Source organism: Camellia sinensis, chromosome 10 (genome assembly GCF_055761805.1).
Source record: "Camellia sinensis isolate YWXY chromosome 10, ASM5576180v1, whole genome shotgun sequence".
NCBI classification, from domain to species: domain Eukaryota; kingdom Viridiplantae; phylum Streptophyta; class Magnoliopsida; order Ericales; family Theaceae; genus Camellia; species Camellia sinensis.
The window spans coordinates 53,727,415-53,751,084 of NC_138970.1; the positions used below are offsets into that span (position 1 = coordinate 53,727,415).

Here is a 23,670-nt window from a genome sequence, read left to right on the forward strand (position 1 = left end):
GGACCAAGTTATGGGCTGTAACCCAGTTGGGTTATGGCCAAAAGCTACCTCTAGACAAATACCAAATCTATTTTTTAGAGGTGGACTTAGGCTTTTGATAAAACCTGGGGTGATGATTTGACCTTCTACTATAGGGGCTACTATACCTTTTTGAGCTTTATGATTGCACCCTACTCTCTGCTGCAGGCTTTCCACTAACTAAGCTTCAACTCCTGTTTGAGCTTCATGAGTGCACCTCTACCTCTACTGCAGGCTTTTCTCTGGCAAAGAGGACTCAACCACACATGCACCCTCTTCATTTGAATTTCCTGCATAATCTTTTGTCTCTTTTACTACTGATGCATGACTCCAACTGCCACCATTCCCTACAGCCACATCAGATATTTTTGCCACTTCATCTGCCCTTTCATCACCTTCTATCACCAGATTGATTTCTGGATGGAGTACACCCTTGATTTTGGAGCAAACATCTTGGGCTGCCTCATTAGATGTCGTTCCTTTGTAACTAGTACTAACATCATCTGTGATCTGCTCCTTAAAGACTCTTATTGGATAAAATCTGCCTTTACACTCCAGATTCAGGCTTGTACTAATCGGATCCATGACACTGGTAACTATTTTGAACCTTCCACAATGAAAGGAATTAGGTGTGCAAACATCACCATCTAAAAGAACCATCTCTCCCCACAATCTTCCTATCTTTCGGAAGGTATCTAAGTTCCATAAATTAAGGGGCACCCTGTAGCAGCTGATCCAAACATACCTCTCCTGATGGAGATGCATACCTGGTCTCTATTCAGTGATATACTCACACCAATCATGGAACCAATCCTTGAGCAGAGTCCTTTGGTTCGACATATCTTCTTTGGAATTAAATGAGATGATAACATCTTGCTTTCCTCCTACTCTTACCAACACATTTTGCACTTATCTTTTTCTGAGTTCATTCTTCACATTTAGGACAAAGTAATCTATTTTGAGTCTCATTATCAGACTCTCATACAGCCACCCATTTCCTAGCTCATTCACTTTGATAGTTACCGGTGAGGGACATCTGGGCTCAACTCCCTTAATGACCTCGACAAATGACCGATCGTCGGTGCATTGATGCCAAATTTGTTTGGTTTCCATATCAGATGCATTTTTGACTTTAGCTTGTCTTGTTAGTGATGGTTTCTGCCTCTGTCTATCTTCTATTCCTTTACCATACTCGGCGATTTTGACCAACAAAGATTTGTCATTGACCCACAAACCATTGGCCTTCTGTTCAGCTACATTTGCTACAATAGAACAGTCGTATATGAACCCGAATCTTGTATTTGTTGATTTTCTTCGCTTTTGTGGTATGTACACATCTTTAACTACTCCAAAGTTGATGAACAGATCACACAAGTTTCTAGGTGAAAAGGATTCCGGCAAGTTATCCACAAATAGTGTAATCAATGCTACCTGTCGATCATTAGTCCACGAGTCAGGATGCACTTGCCTACCTCTATGCTTGATCATTGGGATCCAGCCTTCCCGACCGCTATTGTTGTCCATGGTGGAGTTATAAATCGGAAAACGGCAACTTCACCTTCTTCTTCCCAGCGCCGTGAGTAGTTTTTGTGATCTCCCTTTCTCTCTCTCTCTCCGAAACTCACCTAATAAATTGTTGAGACCTTAGTTCACCTAAAAATCTCTCTTTGTTTATATTCTCCAGTATATTCTCTATTGAGCCCCCGAATGAGCTTTACATAACACTAGTTGGTATACTAGTATGTCTATTAATTGATATATGTAACACCACTGTTTAAATATCTATCTATTGGTATTTTGGAATTCATATATATCAATAGATATTGTCTTATACATACCAGTTTTTTACTATATCATTAATACTGTACATATTCCAATACTACTATCTAAAACCATGACCATTTTTTTTCTCAAAAATAAAAATAAAAAAGTAAATGAATCCAAATATCTAAAACAATTATAAGAGTGGAATGTGCCAAGTGTCAAAAATTACTCCGAAATGTCAAGGAAACAATAAAAATACAAAAAAGAAAAAAAAAAGAAAAAGAAAAAAGGGCACCGCCGTTTAAATATCTATCTATTGGTATTTTGGAATTCATATATATCAATAGATATTGTCTCATACATACCAATTTTTGACTATATCATTAATACTGTACATATTCCAATACTACTATCTAAAACTATGACCATTTTTTCTCAAAAATAAAAATAAAAAAGTAAATGAATCCAAATATCTAAAACAATTATAAGAGTGGAATGTACCAAGTGTCAAAAATTACTCCAAAATGTCAAGAACAATAAAAATAAAAATAAAAATAAAAACAAAAAACCATAAAAATAAAAAATAAAAAAGAGTTGGAGGGGTCAACACCCCGAACCGTTTTGTACGGAAGTGCGGACCAAGTTCCTACACAACACGCACGTCTTTAAAACGGGTTACATTTTTGTCTGGCAACTTAGTTTTTTTGTTTTTTTAGTTTTTTTTATTTGGGAACTTAGTTTTTATTTTTTTATTAAAAGATAAATTGGTTATAAAATTAAAAAATAAATCTAAATAAAATATCACATCAAATCTCATAATTATTTTATTTTTTCTCTTACAAATATAACATGTAATCACAAAAAAAATCAACTATCTTTCCAAACACAAAAAAATTTTTCTCCAATAATATTTTCCATCTAAAACAATTTATAAAAAAACCCACTTTGCAAACACTCACTGTAAGATAAATTAATAGAGAGAGAATAAATTGTATGTATTATGATATATTGAATGTTATATTACAAAGGTTCAATTGACACTACAACAAATAAGCCTTTTGGCGACCAAATATTTTGGTCCCTAAAACTACTATTTTGGTCTCTAAATGATTTTTCTGACAAAATTAATTTTGTCACTAAAAAAGTCACTAAAAGTGCGTCTAGAAAAGTCTTTAGTGACGAATTTTTGAAAATGTCACTAAAAATGACAATTGGCGACCAATTTTATATTGTCACAAAATATTTAATTTTACAAGACTAAACATTTGGTCGCTAATACTTCGTCATAAAATGTCCCAATTTGGTCGCAAAAAACAAAATAATGGTATTTTTAACGACAATAATATTTGGTCGCTAAAAGATAGAACTTTCTCTACAACACATTTTCGTCACTAAAAATCAAAGTTAAGAATTTTGTAATCATTTAATTTTATAGCTAAAAATGCACAAAATTAAATGTCATCCAATCATATTAAAAAAAAATGACATCCACACATCAAAAACATTTTATTCCCAAACCACAATGAGTATATAAAAAGTAAAATTTTACAAAAAATTAAGACCGAAAGTTTCCAAATTCAAATCAAAGTAGTAACCGTTCAAATGAAAAATAGCAACAGTTTCTTCAAAGAGAATATCTAAAAAAGCATTTTCTCAACATCAATGTCATGTTTTATATCAAACAGCATTGGCACAAGAGCCTTCAAGTTGTACTTAGGTGTGACACCCTTTGGACATCCCTGCAACCCAAAATTCAAAAAGAAGAATCAAATAATAAGAATCAACACAACATAAACTCATTAAATAATCAATAGTCATTCATAATCAAATAAATTACAAATAATGAAAAAACAAATTATCTCAGTGTACTTGTAGTAGTAGTGAGCTATAATAAGAATCAACACAACAAGAAAATGAGTCACCTAGAATCAATACAATAAGGTTATCATAATCCAAGCATATTATCATAATCAACCCTTTCAAAGTTGATATTTTATAAACTTATCTCTCTATATAGCAGGTCTACTATAGCAAAAAAGTATATAAAAAAGAACCAAGAAGTACTAAATCTGGTCGATTCATCTGGCTAATTCTATAGGTAATATCCCTCATACACTTCAAAGCAGCAAAAACTACAAATAATTAACACGAACAAACCAAGATTTTCAAATCCCACAAGATCTACTAACAAGTGATGATGATTCATAGAAGCAACACTATCTACCAAGAGAGCTAATTGAAATGTTTAAGTGTGAAACAATACTAACATGATAAATTCTTTTACCCCATCAATGTATTGATGTAACCTTCTATTATGAAGTTGCATCCAACTCCTATCCATCCCGAAATCCCTATTATGTAGTACACAAAGACATTATCCTTAAATTCCAATATCTAGTTACTTTCTATATGTGGTCTTAGGGGAGAAACACAACTAAATTCTTGAAGAAGTTTCACTAATATGTATATCTACTTTTGACTATGTGATTCAAATCTATCTTTTGACAAACAAAAATTCAGGGATGTATTGCCAAGGCACACCACATAAAACAAAAGCAAAACATCAGGACACGTAATATCTCATTGGTATTTCGGATTCTAATGGTAGTTAAATAAAAAAATAAGTTGGAAAATAATGAAAATGTTGAATTTATTTTGTCGTTTTTGTGTTTCATCTTTTTTTTATATATAAAACATAAATAAATAAACAGCAACAAAAAAAATAATGAAAAGTTTGAGTCATTTTTTAGAAGTCAAATATTTCTTTAAAACAGTCTACACATCCAAACTGATGACAAAGCAGCAAAATAAAGGCAAGGAGGAAACCAGTTCAGAATCCACCAACATGGCCAAAAATAATAATAATTACTAACAAAAATAAAAATAAAGAAGAGAAAAGAGCTCATTGAAAAACATACCAAAGATGAAGCAATTATACAACCAAAAGCCAGTGCAAGAGAATGAAGAAGCCTCTTCCTGCAGTCAATACCCACTTAATGAGAATATATCTTCAATTCTAAGAGGAAATGAGAACACTGCAATGTTAATAAGATTTGATGCCCTTGGAGCCATACGGGTATGAAGCAAACATAATTTAATATAAAGTCAAACACTACTTAGATCTTTTGTCATACATATATGAAGCAAACATCTGAAAATTTGTTTAATATGCTCCAAACACTACTTAGATCTTTTGTCATCGCAAATGTGTTTAACTAACCAAATAAGAAAATAGAAAAACAAGCACTAAGTAGCACACCTGAGGCATCAGTGCTCAGTTGATGCTTTTTCAGCTCTTGTATTGTTTCATTAACAGATTTATTTCCTGCGAAGGATGAAGCTATTTGAGGTATAAGCTGCTTCAACTGGGGCTCAGACTCTGGGTTACTGCTGTATCTTGCCAAAATGTGATGTCCTAATGTGGATCCTCAGAACTACATAAATAAGAGCAATATGCCTTGAATACATGAAAACAATCTCTCTAAAATTTGCAGAACACAGCAGATTAGTTGAGCATTATTTCCATATGATGTCAACAAGTATGAATGTGAAAAATGAATCACAGATTCACAGAATGAAAATTCATCAATTTGTCAAAGAAATGGCATCTTCACAGCTCCATGTCTAGGAAGAGATTGACCAACAACAATACTAATTTACTATCACTAAAGACATGGATGCCTACTTATTTCAAATCGACAGTGTTTCACACCAGTTAGACATAAAACAGAGCATTACTGAAAGGTTTAGTAAAATATATTGGGTGGTGAAAATGAAGGTGAGTAACATATATTGGGCAAATGAAACATAAGGTCATGCAATGGAATCAATATGACACAATTATGATATATCAAATAGACAATTCAGTTCCACAAAAACAAATATACTCATTATGAACTGAATGAAGATCTGAGACATACAAGGTGGCTGTCAAGAGATTCTCCTTCAATGAACCCAAGTTTGTAGATGGTATGTAGTGCATTCCAAGACCTACATAGAGTGCATCAGCAGGTGTAGAAATCCTTTTTCCAGTCATTCCAAGATAAGCACCTGCAAAAACTCTCTTTGTTAAATAACATGGAAAAACATAGAAAATATACTCAGAAAATGAAACAAAAGTACCCAGTTAGGTGTACTATATGTGTCTTTCTTCAATCTTAAATATCATAATCCATTTTCAGTGTTCAATTTCTTTTAGTTTTCCTGAATTTCCTGAGTCACCAAACAAAGCAATCCAGAATAAATAACACAGAATTTGAATCATGCAGATAGCATGAGGCGCAAGGTGCCCGGTTGGAGAAGGGATAGAGATGCCTGAAGAGTTTTAGCATGGAGACAAGGTGTAGGGAAAGAAGAATACTCTAAATGAAACACAAAGAATCCACTCCAGTTACTGAGTTGTATTAAGTGAGAATATTAATAGTCATTTTTACAATCTTATATGTAAATTATCATAGTTTTAAAATTGTCCCTAAAAAAATATTTTTAGCGACCAAATTTAATAAGAGAAAAAAGAAGAACTGTTCATGTATGTTCAACTGCTACAGTAGCCCAAGACTTATGTGATCGCTGCTTTATCAACTCAAGTAATCACCAAGTAGAATTGGCATGTGGCTAGTAGGTGTAACTATGTGTGTTGTTTTCTTTCTTGGGGGAGAGACAAAGGTAGCAAAAGGCAAAACAAGAAAAAAAAGGAAACGAAGAGGAAGAAATAAAAGAAAATCATATTATAGAATTGACAAAAGATCCCTTGAAGGGCCTTGGCAATGATCCTTCTGGTGATAGAAACTGATTTATACAACCTTACCTACTAAAAACAAAAAAATAGCGAACTACTAATAATTGCAAAAGTTGTCCTAAAAAAGTTCCTAAAAAAGTTACAGTTCGGTTGATAGTGTTACCAAAGATGGGCAAATGGATGTAAAAAGGGATCCCATAGCATAAATAATGCAGTCAACAGACCTCAATTGGTCCAGGACAGTTGGATTTACATTGGAAAAAACCTATTCGATAGAAAGCAGACATTATTCACACAGCAGACAAAAGAAATCACAGATATACTAACATGAAATTTTATAATCATGCAATATCAGAATATCAGATATACTGAAACAAAAATCCACATATACATCCAAACATCTAATATTCGCACACAATTCATGCAAAGTACACATCATCCAAGTAGCAAGTTGAGGCAAGAGTGTATTGCATTTACATGGACAATTTACTTCAATTGAATATAAAGGAAGACAAAAAATTTATGACCTGTTTAGAGATAGGATATAGAGATTCCAAAAAATGCCAGTACCTTTGCTTCCTCTAGGACTTCTTCTCTACAATTGCATCATGTACATATATTGTGAGATACCATCAAATTAACACACACAGAGAGAGAGAGAGAGAGAGAGAGAGAGAGAGAGAGAGAGAGATTGAAAACACACCAAATCGTTATTGAATCCAAATTACTACGATCTCTGTTAGAAACCAAATCGATTTACTCAAACTTATATATATTTGCAAAAAAAATTGAAGAAGATGAAGAATAAATTATATAAGATCTCAGAATATGTGTGTATATATATGTGTGTGTGAAGCTAAAAAAAATGATAGAAAATCTCAGAAAATTGTGCATCAAGATGAAGATCTCAGCAACCATGAAAATCATTGATTTACCTTCCGATTGAAGCCGGATCTTCAACGATCGATTCGGATTGAAGCTGAGATCAGTAGCTGAGATCTTAATCGACTCGGATTAAAGTTACAATAGGTAAGATTGATTGAAGCTGAGATCAATACAAAGATTGATTCGGATTGAAGTGAAGATCGATTCTGATATGAGGCGGCACAAAGATTGATTCGGATTGAAGCTAAAGATCAATCGAAGTTGAAGATCGATTGAGTCCTAGACAGAAGAAATAGCTGAGATCGAGAGTCCTAGTGAAGATCGATTCTGATATCGCGTATTTGACAACCTTTAGCAACAGAGGAAATAGCTAAGATTGATTGAGTCCTAGTGAAGATCAATTCTATATCGCGTATTTGACAACCTTTAGCAACCAAATTAATTGGTCTCCAGCTTTTACCCACCTCACAGACGCGCGGGTGTGAGGGAAGTGTCGAAATGAACGTACGTGTTAATTTTTTGGTCCCTAAAAGTCTCTAAATAAATTTTTTTTTGGCCGATTCTAAAAGAATATGGCGTGTTTGTATAATTTTTCCTTAAAGTTTATTTTTGTCCCTATATGATAGTTTTTAGAGACTAAATGTAATTAGTCCCTAAATATTAGTCTCTAAATCACTGTTTTCTTGTAGTGTGAGCTCGTTTATATAGGAGAGGAGCCAAAAGTGGGAGCCTAAAGTGGCCGAAAGTGGCACTAATAAAGTAAAGTAAAAGTAAAAGTAAAGGAAATATACACTACTAACAGCTACACACTACTAACATCATTACAAGCACTAATATAATATACTAACAGCCCCCCTCGAACTCAAGGAGGATAGGTACTAGCCAACTTGAGTTTGGAGAGAGTAACAAAATAGGAAAATAGGATAGAAGACACTGTATGGTCGTGTCGAACCGTTGGTGAAGACACTGTATGGTTATGGCAGACCGATGTAGAAGACACTGGCTCGTGTCGGACCGATGTAGAAGACAGTTTATGGGGTCATGTCGGACCGGTGTAGAAGACAGTTTATGGGGTCATGTCGGACCGTTGTAGCAGGACAGTTTACGAGGTCATGCCGGACCGATGTAGAAGCTGACCGGAATCAAATGTCGGGACAGTTTACGGGGTCATGTCGGACCGTTGTAAAAGCTGACCGGAATCAATGTCGGGACAGTTTACGGGGTCATGCCGGACCGTTGTAGGAGAATTTGGTGGTGCACCAAGGTGGCGACTTAAGGAGTGCGCCATGGGGTGGCTTGGGTGGTTCGCATGGTGTGTAACCATGCTCACCATGATATATGTATAACCCCCCCTGGAACTCAAATAGGTTTGAAGATAGAAACCTATTGGAGGTTGAAACAAATGGAATTTATTTATTTATTTTTTTGGTGGTGGAAAAAGAATAATAATAAGAAAATAATGGAAAAAGGGATGATGCTCACCAACTGAGATGTATAATAATGAAATATTGATGAAAAAAGAAAGATAGAAAAAATAAAAGAAAATAAAAAGAAGGTAGTGAGAATAGGAAGCTGGAAAAACTCACCAACGGAGTGTTAAAATAAGGAAATCTCGAGAGAGAAAAGGGATGATTTTTTTTTTTTGAAAAAAGAAGATAAAATAAAATAAAGTGATAATGGGGCCACGGTTTTGTTCAAACCAACCCATCATGGTGCCAGCCATTAGATGAATAAAATATGAAAGAGTCATTGATTTGGGTGTAGGGTGGCCCATTGATTTGGGTAAAACCAGCACATGGTTTGTTGGTTTGTTTGTTCAAAAATATTGTTTAGAAAAAAAAAAAGAAATGGAGGTGGTGGAGGATATGGTGATGAATAAAAAATAAAAGAAAGGAGGAAGTCCGAGAGAGAGAGGTGCCGAGAGAGTGAGAGAGCTCTGTTAGAGAGAGAGAGAGAGAGCTGGGTTTGGTTAAACCGTGTGTGTGTGAATGGTGTGTTGGGTGTAATGCTCTCTCTCTCTAAACCGTGTGTGTGAACGGTGTTGTGCAGTATCTTGTTCACAGGTGCAGTGCACTGATTTTGTGAAGGAGCAGATTCAGATGACACCTCAGTATGTGCATCTAATGGAGGATGTTGAAAAGCACAAGAGGGAGAGGTCGGTGAGGAGACTAAGCTCCGGTGAGAGGTAGCTGGTGATGTCAGCGTGGGTGAGATCGATGCCGGCGACAACCCGTTGAGAAGGATCGGAGGGAGAAGGGGGACAGAACACTCGACGAAGTCGTTCTTGCACTTGTGACCGACCACGTCGGGGGGGGTTTCAATGGAGACCCGTTTGTCGCAGTGGTAGCACCAGTACTGTAACGGATCAGGATCCGAACCCGATTGGGTTGTCTTTAACAACAACAACAAGCGGATCCGAACCCAACGGGTTTGCTTTGATTTTGGAAAAAGATGTATGAGCCATTTGAGTTGATTTGGCTGAAGGTGTTGGGGCCATTGAAAGAAAAACTCAAAAAAATTTGAAAGGAAATCTCAAACTCTGTTCTGGGGTCAATGAGTAGAGATCTGAAATGAAGATTTTCTTGGAGATTCTCGAGAAAATTCAAGATTCAATTTCAGAATCTTCTGGATTTTGAGAGAGATTAGAAGATGTAGTGGAGTGGCGAGAAAGGACGCAGCAGCGGGATAGGTTGAGGTCTGGTGGGCAGTTAAGACAAGGTATGTGTTGGAGGTTTCAATTGGTTGAGGTCCGGCGAGCGGTCAAGGCAAGGTTGCCGCCCGCCGGAAGGCGAAGAACACCAAGATCTTTAACCTATAGCTCTGATACCATGTAAGATAAATTAATAGAGAGAGAATAAATTGTATGTATTATGATATATTGAATGTTATATTACAAAGGTTCAATTGAGCTCGTTTATATAGGAGAGGAGCCAAAAGTGGGAGCCTAAAGTGGCCGAAAGTGGCACTAATAAAGTAAAGTAAAAGTAAAGGAAATATACACTACTAACAGCTACACACTACTAATATCATTACAAGCACTAATATAATATACTAACACTCACATTGCATTGAACCGATTTGATGAGATATATATACACAAATTTTTGAAGTGATGATGATAAAAATTCAAACTTTGAAAACCACTTTCGCAAATTTGATTGCCATTGAAACTCTTCTTCTTATGCTTCACACTTTCTCTCCATTTCTAAACCATGTCCCAAACACCAGAAACCACTCATCACAACAACACAAATCTTCTCAAACCCTTCTTCCATTCCACACTCTGTTCCACTGAAATCTTCTCACCCTTCATGAAACCTCTTCTCTTAATCTTCCTAATTGCCTCAATCTCTCACTTCTCTTACACCAGTTTCTTAAACCCATCTACACCATTCGAGCCAAACCCAACAACATTCACTCATGATGTTTCCTAAGAACAAACCAACCTAACCCACGTCGTATGCGGCCTCGGAGGCACCACAAAAACCTGGAACCACCGCCGCAACTACTCCGAGTCATGGTGGAAACGTAACATCACCAGTGGCTTCGTCTGGCTCGACGAAAACCCCTCTGATAATAACCTGACGTGGCCTGACACATCACCGCCTTATCGGGTTTCTAGTGACACGTCGATGTTTAAGTATACCAACTGGTACGGGTCTCAGTTCGCTGTACGCATTGCGCGGATTGTGAAAGAGTGTTTTGAATTAGAGTCAGAGAATGTGAGGTGGTTCATGATGGGGGACGATGATACGATGTTTTTTACGGAGAATTTGGTGAATGTGTTGGGGAAGTATGATTATAATGAGATGTATTATGTGGGTGGGAATTCGGCATTAGGATCCTCTAGATTTAAAGTCCTAGAGTGATTTGCTAAAGTATTCTATCTAATGGCTGAAATCAAACCTCACCAAAACGACGTCGTTTTGGTGAGTGATTTGGAAAAAAAAAAAAAAAGCTTTAATTCAAAACATCTCTTGCAAATATGAAGCATGAGAGAGAGAGAGGGCTAAGAGGAGGAGCAGGACATCGTCGCCCCGCCTCACTCCGCCCCTTTCCACTCTCCCATCGCCGTCGCCGTCGCTGCCATGCCTTTGACAGAAGAAAAAACCCCCAAGAGTCCAAGACTGACTCCATGGAAGAGAAAGCAAAAATTATCAGGTGGGTTTGGGAATTCCACCATGACCCTGTACAGAGATTAGTTTATTTAAGAGCTCCACTTTGATCATGATACTAAAATTATATACAGCAGAAGAAGTTGAAGTTTTGTTGATCTCATGTTCTTACATTATACATTTAAGCTTTTATGTGTTGAATATGATATTTTTTTTCCTCTCTTATTTTCTGTACATCTAATCTGAAAATGATTTGATTTTATTTTATTTTATTTTATTTTATTTAAAAATTTTACTTATTTTCTGTAGATCTCATGTTCTTACATCTAATGTTTTCACTCATATTATATAATACAGTGATCTTTACTTTCTTTAATTTAATGAGTGAAGCAATCACAATTTTTGTTTGTTTGTTTGTTTTTTTTTTTCATATATGCTTTCCATTCCATGTGAAACAATCCCAGATTTTTTTTTCTTCAGAGATTCACCTGCCAAAAGATAAAAGATTCTTCCCCAAATCTTGTTTTGCAGGGAATGGGAAAGAGAGGAAAGGGTTGGTGGGTTCGACAATGGTGGGGAAGGGGTTTGCAGCTGTGGCGCCTCTTTTATTCTCTTCTTCTTCGATGCTTCTCTCTTTCTCTTTCTCTCTCTTCCCTATTTGAACTGAAGAAAGGTTTTTTTTTTTCTTCATCAAAACGACGTCGTTTTGACGTAGGAAGATCTCAACCGTCTACCTCTTTAGTGGGACAGGTGTCGCGTTCAAAACTTTCATTGTAGAGGATCACTCTACCATTTCACACCAGAGGATCCTGACGCGGGAATTCAGAGAGTATTGAACAAGATGTTATACACTCGAATGGGATGGCGTACGGTGGTGGTGGGTTGGCGGTGGAGCTGGTTAGGGTTTTGGATGGGTGCATTGATTTGCATGCGGAGATGTATGGGTCTGATCAGAAGATTGGGGTTGTATGAGCGAGATTGGTGTGCCTATTACCAAAGAGCTTGGTTTTCATCGGGTTTGTCTGTCTGTCTGTCTGTCTGTCTGTCTCTCTCTCTCTCTCTCTCTCTCTCTCATCATTTTTTTTTGATTCATCTCCCTCATCATTGATTGTGTTTGCATTTCAGTTTATGACACATATGTGCCGTTGGGTAATACTTACATTTTTTATTTTCTGTTTATATTTATAAAAATTTGTTTTGTAAAATTTTTGATTTATAAATCAGTGGTTTCAGTTTATAAATTTGGCTAAAAAAATGAAAAACACAAAAAATGTGTTTCCGTTTTGAATTTCGAGTTTTTTTTTTTACCACCCAACACTAGCCACCACCCGCCACAATTTTCCACCACCGTTTTCCGCCACCACCACCACCACCCACCACCACCTGCTACCACCACCACCTGCCACCCACTCGCCACCACCACCCACCCTTCGCCGCCATCACCACCACCACAACCATCACCACCACCACCACCACCACCCATCACCTATCTGCCATCCACCCGCCACCACCCACCACCCGCCACTACCATCCACCGCTAGCCACCACCACCCGCCACCTATCCGCCACCACCACTCACCACCCTCCACCACAAGCCACACACCACCACCTGCCACCCACCCAGCCGCCGCCACCACCCACCACCTACCACCACTACCACCACCTACCTACCACTACCACCCACCTACCTCCACCACCCCCTACCTACCCACCACCACCTGCCATTTGCCACCCACCGGCCACCACCACTACCACTACCACCACCACCACCCACTTGTTACCATCCACCACCGTCACCCACCATCACCACCCGCCACCACCCACCACCACCCGCCATCCGCCACCCACCTGCCACCATTACCTACCACCCGCCACCACCACCACTCGCTACCACCCACCACCAGCCACCGTCACATACCCACCCACCACCACCACCCGTCATCCGCCACCCACCTACCACCACCACTCACTCGCTACCACCCACCACCCGCCACCGTCACCTACCCACCCACCCACTACCACCACCCACCACCCACCGTCACCACTTTCCACCACCGTCTTCTACCGCCACTTGCCACCACTTGCCATTTCTCACTCTTTTTTATATTTTTGAAATTTTTTAAACATTTTGTCAATTACCAAACGCGTTTGTAGTTTATATTTTTCTAAAAATAAACAAAAATCAGTTTATAAAATTTTTATAAATATAAATTGAAAACGTAAACGTTACCAAACAGACCCATAGCTTTCAATTTTATTTTATTTTTTTAATTTGTTGTCACATTTTATGAGCTTTGCTTTAGTTGAGTGGAGATAAGACTTTCAGGTTGATCTATACAAAATAAAAGAGAAAAGTTAAGGATTATGAAAATTTTTTCATGAAAATGATCATGAAAAATTTATTATCCTTGCATTACCTTGATTAGTATGTGGTGATTTATTCTAAGTGTAATCCAAGGGTCATAAAACTTTCATGATTATTTTCATGAAAGGTTTTTAATGATACCTAACATTGCTGAAACAAAATCATTATATGTTAGTCAACAATGTTTTATGTAAAAAATAATAAATAAATAAAAATATCATCATTTAAAATATCTAGATTAGATTCATTTTGAATGTGTTATCTTATTAATAAGTTTAAATGTGAGAATATAATAATTTTTTTGTATGACATTTGCAACCTACAAGTAGAGATGTAAGAATAGGCTTCTCTAAGGTTGACCTCTTACAAAATTTCTGATTGAATTATAGTTGAGCCAGAGGGAATGTCGTCTCAAAATATGTAAGTTACAAATATTGGGTGAAATATATTGGGGCAAATTACATCATAATTTTTGGAGTTTGGCTCCTGTGGGTTCTTCAATTTTTCACATTATGTTATTTGTATTTAAATCAAGGATAAAATAGTTTATTCATGATTCTCAAAGTGATAGAGCGGCGGTTTGGGAAGTGAAGTTTATAAGACTAAATAGTTAAAAAGATAAAATGTCACATCAAATCTATAATATTTTTCTTTCATAAATATCACATCTAATTATAAATAAATCTAATCATCTTTTTCAAAACAAAAATTTTAACCTACTAAAATAATAAACTTCTCAAACACTGACAGAAGTAAACATCCAATTTAAAATTATCTATTCTAGCGTGAATCAACAATTAAACAGAAAAAATTGATATATTGAAATCACATAACTGAATTGACACCAAACCCAATATTTTTTTTTTCCATTTAAATCGTATGATGCTGAATTCTCATTATTTATAGGTTGACATAAGGGGAGACCCATATGGTTTACTAGCAGCCCAACCGGCGGCACCTCTGGTGTCCTTGCACCACCTAGACTACGTGCAGCCTATGTTTCCGGGTCTGACCCAGATAGACTCCCTCAACAAACTGGTCCAAGCATACAATCTGGATCTGGGTCGGATTCTGCAACACTGCTTCTGTTATGACCTAAACCGAAATTGGTCCATTTCAGTGTCTTGGGGTTACACTGTGCAGCTATACTCATTACTTGTAACAGCAAAGGAGTCGGAAACACAATTTCAGACTTTTGTGACTTGGAAGAGTTGGAGTCAAGAGCCATTCACGTTTAATACCCGGGCCATGAGCCCCGACCCATGTGAGAGGCCGGTTATTTATTTCTTGGACTGGGTTGAGGAGGCTGAGAAGGGTCAGACCCGGACCACCTACAAGAGATTTGAAGGTGAGCCGGGAAAAGAATGTGGCCAGAAGGAGTATGTTCCTGCATTGTCTGTTCAATTTGTCAATGTCCCAGCCGCAAAGTTTGATCCTGGGTTGTGGAAGACGGTGAGGAACTTCTTGTTAAAATCCACAAAGGTGTATGTGTGTAAATTAAATAAATCATAAAATAAAATAATTTAAAAAATAATTATATAAATTATTTTTCGAATTAAGTGCTTACAGAAATTAATGTCGAAACTTGTATTGGACACAATCTCCTTAAAGTAGATTTCACCATTGCTTCGGTGTTTCGAGTTTTACTCGCGTTTACTTCCCAGGATGCAGCGACTAACACTTAAATTTGCAGCACTACAAGTTCAAGTCTTGCGAATCAAAACTTTGCTGAAACTCTTTCTTTCTTTTCCTAAAATTAAATGCTGAATAAATGCAGAAAATAAGAAGATGAAAAGGGGAGAAGAGAGAGAAAAATCTGAGGGAAAATGTATGTTCTGAATTGCTGGAAGGCAAGTCTTAAATATGATAATTTGTGGCCTTTCCGAACAGGTATAAAACCTGTTCGGACAGATTGGAAAGGCACCAGACAGATTTGAATCTGTTCGGACAGATTCAATTCGGGTTGAACCTGTTTTGAACCCTTTGAACTATTCGGGTGGGTTGAACCTATTAGGAACCTGTTTGGGTGAAAGAATAATTCTGGACCAATTTATTTTGAATTTTGAAACCAAAATTAAAAATAAAAAATAAATTATAAAATTTTTTGGCCCAAAAAGATAAGTATTAGGCCGGACAAGCTCAACCCAATCTCACACCATGCATCTGCGCCCAAGCCCGGCCCGCTCGACTGACCGAAAGGACGATGGCGGCAGCGCATGCGTGTGGTTTTAATTTTGGGTCTAATGGGTCTAGCTCACTTCACCCACAACCTCACCCTTCCACAAATTTGGGTATTCCTTGGGGCCCATTCCAAGTATCTCAAGCTAAGGTATGTAAACCCATTCAAAACCTCAAGCCTTTGCAATGTAGGACAAGCACATTTCACAAATGTGTAGAAAGCCCACCAAAAAACTAGTTCCACGAATCCGAAAACACGCATTGAATTCTCATTCATCCGGAAATGGTTTTGAGCAACCAAATACATAAATTTATTCACTACGCGACATTAAGCACGAACCTAATTAGAAACGTTAAATATAACGTTTGGGTCCCACCTTAATTAATCTCAAAGTTAGCAAAAAATAAGGTAACACAAAAGCCATTTTCCAACAATCCCCCACTCAAGTTAGAACGGACATGCAACAAAATGCAGACAAAGAAAGAGTACATTAAGAAGATACACCACATCGAGATAGGTAGCTTTTGGCTTTGAACCTCTTTTAGTGAAATCTATCGGACTTACTAGCTAACCAGTGGATGCGATGTCTTGAACTGTTCAGCTGTTTGTGTAAGCCAAGACAATAGATTACACATAGTGTATCCGCAGACACAGTTTGGTTCTTACGGTTGTGTTCATTTTGGCCCTGAACAACGCCTGATAATTCATGAGTGCTCTAGAGAATTTAGCCTTCTCAATTCTCACAGCACCGGCCCAGTTCACACTCATATAGGTGATTTCTTATTAAAAGTATCCTACTATACCCCATTTGGATGTCCAAGCTATAAGAATCATTAAAAGCAAAGCTTATCCTACTAACGCTGCGGGTATCACTCTTCTTATCATAGAAATGGGTAGTAGTAAGCCTTCTTAGTGATATGTGAGGTCATCCATAATTCAATTGTCTCTTTGAACCTAGATCTTGGGATCTCCAGTTAACTAGGTTGGGTTGCCATTATGGAGACTTTTAAGTAATAGGCTTTAATCCCATTCTCCTCGATAAATAGTACACTTGCTCTCTGGCTAGCCCTTTAATCAATGGATCCACAATATTCTCCTTTGACTTAACATATTCTATGGAAATTATTCCATGTGAGAGCAAATGCCTAACGGTATTATATCTTTAACGAATGTGTCGAGACTTACCGTTATACATATAATTTTGTGCCCGTCCTATTGCTGCTTCACTATCACAGTGAATGCATCTAGCTGGCACAGGTTTAGGTCATATTGGAATGTCTTCTAAGAAATTACGAAGCCATTCTGCTTCTTCTCCTGTTTTATGTAATGCGATAAACTCAGATTCCATTGTCGACCTAGCTATGTATGTCTGCTTGGAAGATTTCCAAGAGATTGTATCACCTCTCAGGGTAAAGACATATCCACTAGTGAATTTGAGTCTTTAGTATCCGATATCCAATTTGTATCGTTGTACCCCTCGAGTCCTATAGAATATTTGGTATAATGTAAGCCATAATTTTGGGTATGTCTTAGATACCTAAGTATCCTAATTATCGCTTTCCAATGATCGGACCCTGGATTACTTGTGTACCTACTCAATTTGCTTACAGCATAGGCTAAATCTGGCCTAGTACAATTCATTAAGTACATCAAGCTTCCGATTATTCGAGAGTACTCTATTTGTGATATGCCTACACCTGTATTTTTTGACAAATGAAGACTAATGTCAATGGGAGTTTTAGCAGGACGGTTGTCATGCTTTCCAAATTTCTCCAGAATCTTCTCAACATAATGAGACTGAAATAAAACATATTCTTCAGATGTTCTAGTAATTTTTATTCTTAGAATTACATCTGCTACTCCCAGATCTTTCATGTCAAACGTTTTGTTCAACATTTTCTTTGTGGATTTGATCATGTCATTATCGTTTCCAATAATGAGCATGTCATCCACATAAAAGCAAACTATGACATAACCTTTGTCTGTGCTTTTAACATAGACGCATTTGTCACATTCGTTTATCTTAAAACCATCGGAAAGCATAGCATGATCAAATTTTTCATGTCATTGTTTCGGAGCTTGTTTTAATCCATAAAGGGATTTGACAAGTTTATAAACATTTTTCTCTTGGCCAGGAACTTGAAACCCTTCTGGTTGTTCTATATAGATTTCCTCATCTAACTCGCCATTCAAAAAAGCTGTTTTAATATCTATTTGATGTATTTTTAGATTATACAAAGCTGCAATCGCAATCAACATACGAATGGACGTTATTCTTGTCACTAGTGAATAGGTGTCAAAATAATCAAGGCCTTCCTTCTACCTGTATCCCTTAACAACGAGCCTAACCTTGTATTTATCTATTGAACCATCTGCTTTTATTTTTCTCTTGAATATCCACTTATATCCAAGAGGTTTACACCCTGGTGGAAGATCTACCAGTTCCCAAGTATGATTTTGTAGTATTAATTCAATTTCACTATTCACAACCTCTCTCTACAATGGAGCTTCAGGACTTGACATTGCTTCCTTGAAGTTTTGAGGCTTATTTTCTAACAGGTATGTCAGAAAATCTGGACCAAATGATTTAGAGATCCTAGCCCTCTTGCTACGTCCAGGTTCATCTACTTCATTATCATTTTAGTCTTCACTGCTACCCATAGCAGTATCAAAAGTTCTTTTATTTGAATTTTTCTCTTCAATTTCCTTGCTAGGAAAAATGTGTTCAAAAAACGATGCATTTCTTGACTCAATAATAGTGTTCACATGCATATTTGGATTTTTAGATCTATGAACTAAAAATCTATATGCACTAATATTATTGTCATATCCAATGAACACACAATCAACAGTCTTTGGTCCTATCTTAGTCGTTTTGGGACTAGGGATCGCCACCTTGGCCAAACACCCCCACGCTTTGTGATAATTATAGGTAGGTCATCAACCTTTCCATAATTCATAAGGTGTTTGATTGAGTTTCTTGTGGGGTACCCTGTTAAGGATAAAGTTAGCAAACAAAATTGCCCCCCTACAAGTTCTGAGGCAACCCTGAACTAATCAACATGGCATTCATCATCTCTTTAAGGGTTCAATTCTTTCTCTTAGCAACTCCATTTGACTGAGGAGAAGAGGGTGCAGTGGTTTGGTGAATGATACCATATTCAGAGCAAAATTCTTCAAATGGTGCATCATACTCACCACCTCTATCACTCCTCACTATCTTAATAGTTTTGCCAAGTTGATTTTCAACCTCAAGTTTATATTTCCTAAAAGCTTCTATGGCTTCATCTTTACTTCTCAATAAGTAAACATAGCAATATCGAGTGCAATCATTAATAAAAGTAATAAAGTACTTCTTACCTCCTTTAGTTTGAACAAATTTTAAATCATAGATATTTGTGTGAATTAAACTTAGAGGTTCAGTACTTCTTTCAACTTTATTAAATGATGCCTTAGTGAGTTTTGCCTCAACACAAATCTCACATTTATGATTAGGATCAAATTCTAAGTTAGGTAAACATTCTAAAGTAACAAGTCTACACAAAGAATTAAAATTAACATGTCTTGCTCTACCATGCCATAAGAAAGAAGACGTAACAATATAAACAGAAGATGTGTTCTGATTATTACAAGCCAAATTAGGTACAATAGTATTTACATTGAGCTTAAAAAGCCCATCACTCATGTAACCTCGCCCCACATGCATTCCACTCTTGGAGAGTACAACTTTATTAGATTCAAAGACTAATTTAAACCCATTCTTGATCAACAATGGCCTAGAAATCAAATTCTTGCGAATCTCTAGCACATGGAGTACATTATTAAGAGTGAGTTCTTTCCCTGAGGTCATTTTCAGCATAATCTTTCATTGTCCTTCTACAGTTGAAGTGGAGGAGTTTCCCATAAAAAATTGTTCCCCACTTTCCACTATTTTGTTGGTTGTGAACATCTTCTTATTTGCACAGATATGGTGGGTTGCTCCAGTATCCACCACCATTCCTTAGAATTGCCTACCAAATTTGCTTCAGAGACTACTGCAGCAAGATTGACGTCTGCCACTCCATCAGAAAGATAAAAATCCTCAGCTATGTTGGCTTGTGCTGGCTTTTAGTTTGAACTCCCTCTGTCCTTGCGAACGTGACAATCCTTAGCACGATGCCCATCTTTGCCGCACACAAAACACTTGCCTTTGAACCTCTTGTTGAACCTGTTGTTGATCCTTTTGTTGATCTTATTAGTGGATCCTTATTTGGGACCATTGCCATCATGCTTCTGCTTCTTGTTGTTGAACTTTGACCCATGTTCATGTTCCACAACATTTCCTTTAGCCTGCATGACATGGTTTCTTGACTTCTTGTCAGAACCACGGTTATCCTCCTCAATTCGGAGCCGCACTATCAGTTCCTCCAATTTCATCTCCTTGTGCTTATGCTTCAGATAATTCTTATATTCTTTCCAAGATGGTGGCCATTTTTCAATGATTGTCGTTACTTGGAAAGATTCACTAAGAACCATCCCTTCCGCATGTATGTCATGGAGATTTAATTGGAGATCTTGAACTTGGCTAATAACCGTTTTGGAATCCATCATTTTAAAATCTAGAAAACGACCGACATCAAATTTTTTGTACTGGTGTCCTTTGTTTTATACTTATGATCTAGAGATTGCCACAGTTCTTTAGCTGTACTTTTCACACAATACACATTGTATAGTGTATTGTCCAACCCATTGAGGATATAGTTTCGATACAGAAAATCACCATGTTTCTATGCATCGACTGCGACAACCACTTGCCGGTTAGTTTCTCCCTCGTTTAGTGCCGGTGCCTTTTCATGAGTAAAGCGAGCCAAATTCAATGTGGTAATATAAAATATCATCTTTTGTTGCCATCTTTTAAAATCATTATCATTGAATTTTTCTGCCTTCTCCCCATGATTTACCGGTACTGCCAGAGTCATCACTGGCATAATAGGTGTAGGGGTTTGAGTAATAACAGTCTCAGTACTGACAAAACAAAAATTGTACCAATCACAAATTTATACACAAAATATACAGAAAAAAATATTTTGTAACAAAATTCTAATGATAAACAGAATATTACTACTATGTTATCAAAGAAATCATTAAACAATATATTACTGCTATTTAATTTTTCGAAACAAAATATTTGTCTGTCTATTGCAAAAATAAATAAAAATAAAAATAAAAACTCTACTTTGAGATTGTTAGAACCCACAAAAGTGTATGTGTGTAAATTAAGTGTATATATTAAATAAACAATAAAATAAAATAATTTAGAAAATAATTATATAAATTAATCCCCAATTAAGTGCTTACCGAAATTAATGTCGAGGCTTGTATTGGACACAATCTCCTTAAAGTAGATTTCGCCTTCACTCTGGTGCTTCGAGTTTTACCGGGGTATACTTCCCAGGATGCAACGACTAACACTTAAATTTGCAGCACTATAAATTCAAGTCTTGCAAACCAAAACTTTGATGAAACTCTTTCTTTCTTTTCCTAAATTTAAATGTTGAATAAATGCAGAAAATAGGAAGACGAAAAGGGGAGAAGAAAGACAAAAATCTAAGGGAAAATGTATGTTTTCAATTGCTAGAAGGCAAGCCTTAAATAAGAGAATTTGTGGCTTTTCCGAACAGGTATAAAACCTATTCGGACAGATTGGAAAGGCACCAGACAGATTTGAAACTGTTTGGACAGATTCAATTCGGGTTGAACCTGTTTTCAACCCTTTGAACTGTTCAGGTGGGTTAAACCTGTTAGGGACCTGTTTGGGTGAATAAATAATTCTGGACCAATTTATTTTGAATTTTGAAACCAAAATTAAAAATAAAAAATATATTACAAAAGTTTTTGGCCCAAAAAGATAAGTATTAGGCCGGACAAGCCCAACCTAACCGGACGACAGCGGTGGTGGCGGCACGTGCGTGTGATTTTAAGTTTGGGTCCAATGGGTGTAGCCCACTTCACCCATAATCTTACCATTCCACAAACTTGGGTACCCCTTTGGGCCCATCCAAAGTATCCCAAGCTAAGGTATATAAACCCATTCAAAACCTCAAGCCTTTCCAATATGGGACAAGCACATTTCACAAATGTGTAGGAAACTCACCAAAACACTAGTTCCATGAACCCGAAAACGCACGTTGAATTCTCATTCATCTGGAAATGGTTTTGAGCAACCAAATACATGAATTTATTCATTACGCGTCATTAAACATAAACTCAATTAGAAACGTTAAAAATAACGATTGGTCCCACTTTAATTAATGCTCAAAGTTAGAAAAAAAAATAAGGCAACACAAAAGCCATTTTCCAACACTTGTCATTGCAATAGAATTTCTAACATAAAAGTAACCAGAAATCAAACAAAAAAGTAAAGTTGAGTTATAAAAAATGGATATATGTGATTTACAAGTGATTTTACAGAAATGAGTTAATAGAAATGTGCATAAAAAATTCTACTTTAAAAGGATAGTACTCAATCTATATATGTATATATGTTCTCATGATGTTGTGGTCATTGTCTTGTTTTATTGAAATGTTGACACAACGTGATCTGTACAAAGATGTTCATAGACAATTATACTATGAATCCGTACTAAAAACAACTTTTAAATTTGCTTTCTCTACGCACATCTTGTACATTATACCTAGAGATTCCAAATATGACTTTAATTATGTTCATTAGAATATAGTTTTTTGTGTTTGAAGTGAATGTGATGTCTATAACGTTTTGGGCAATAATTCAACACTGCTGGAAATTTCACATTTAGTGGTGTTTAAAAAATGCCACTATAGGTATAAAAAACGCCGTTAATTCTTTTGTGACGTTTAGTACTAAACGCTGTAGATGCGGCTGTCACTATAACGTTATGACGCTTTAAAAACTTCATTAGATTAGTATAGGCGGCATTTTTAAAAACGCCGCTAAATGTGGTAAATAACGGTAAAATGACGTCATCCAGTATTTAGCGACGTTTTAAAAACTCTGTGATAGATTTTTTTTTTTCTATCTTAAAAATATGACTTGGCACTGTAGTGGCGTTTAAAAATATGTGTTGATTCTGTTAGATTTCAAGACCAAAATCAACCAAAAAATAAAAAGAAAAAATATCATATCACACACATGTATTGCAAACTTGTCAAATAACAAATTCAACAAGACAAGCAGAAAAATATAATTTCAACAAAACTTCTACATCAATTTTCTACAGTCTTGGTTAGCACAGTAATAAGCAAATAATTGTAAGGCGTTGTAGAGATAGTCTCTCCAAAACATTTGAGTTTGCTACACATAGATAGAAATGGCTGGCTTAGGCCGATGATTTAATGCAAATCTTAACCACAAAAATGATCTAATGACCCATTACCAATGACATAAGTCCAAAAAGCATTAGCTCTGCCAAAAGGTAAAGATAACCAAAATCAGAGTGATGAATTAAAAAAAAAGAGAATAAACACAAAAGTATCTCTAAAACCCCAATACACCAAAAAAAAATATAATAATAATAATAAATCAGAATGATGAATAAAAAATAGAGAATAAGAACAAAAACTTCAATATCTCATCTTCTTTGATCTT

General features: G+C 36.5%; 1 long non-coding RNA gene and 1 pseudogene across 1 annotated transcript; one reads left to right on the forward strand and one right to left on the reverse strand.

Moving 5' to 3' along the window:
- Positions 1–3,269: 3,269 nt before the first annotated feature.
- LOC114300908 (uncharacterized) lies at positions 3,270–7,434 on the reverse strand. Its single transcript, XR_014342015.1, has 6 exons — positions 7,224–7,434; positions 7,048–7,115; positions 5,703–5,832; positions 5,042–5,216; positions 4,701–4,758; positions 3,270–3,521 (listed from the first exon to the last, which is right to left on the reverse strand). It is a non-coding gene; the product is annotated as an uncharacterized LOC114300908 (long non-coding RNA).
- A 2,070-nt stretch (positions 7,435–9,504) lies between these two features.
- The window catches only part of LOC114305734 (uncharacterized), a 48,025-nt pseudogene continuing 33,859 nt past the window's right edge, over positions 9,505–23,670 (forward strand).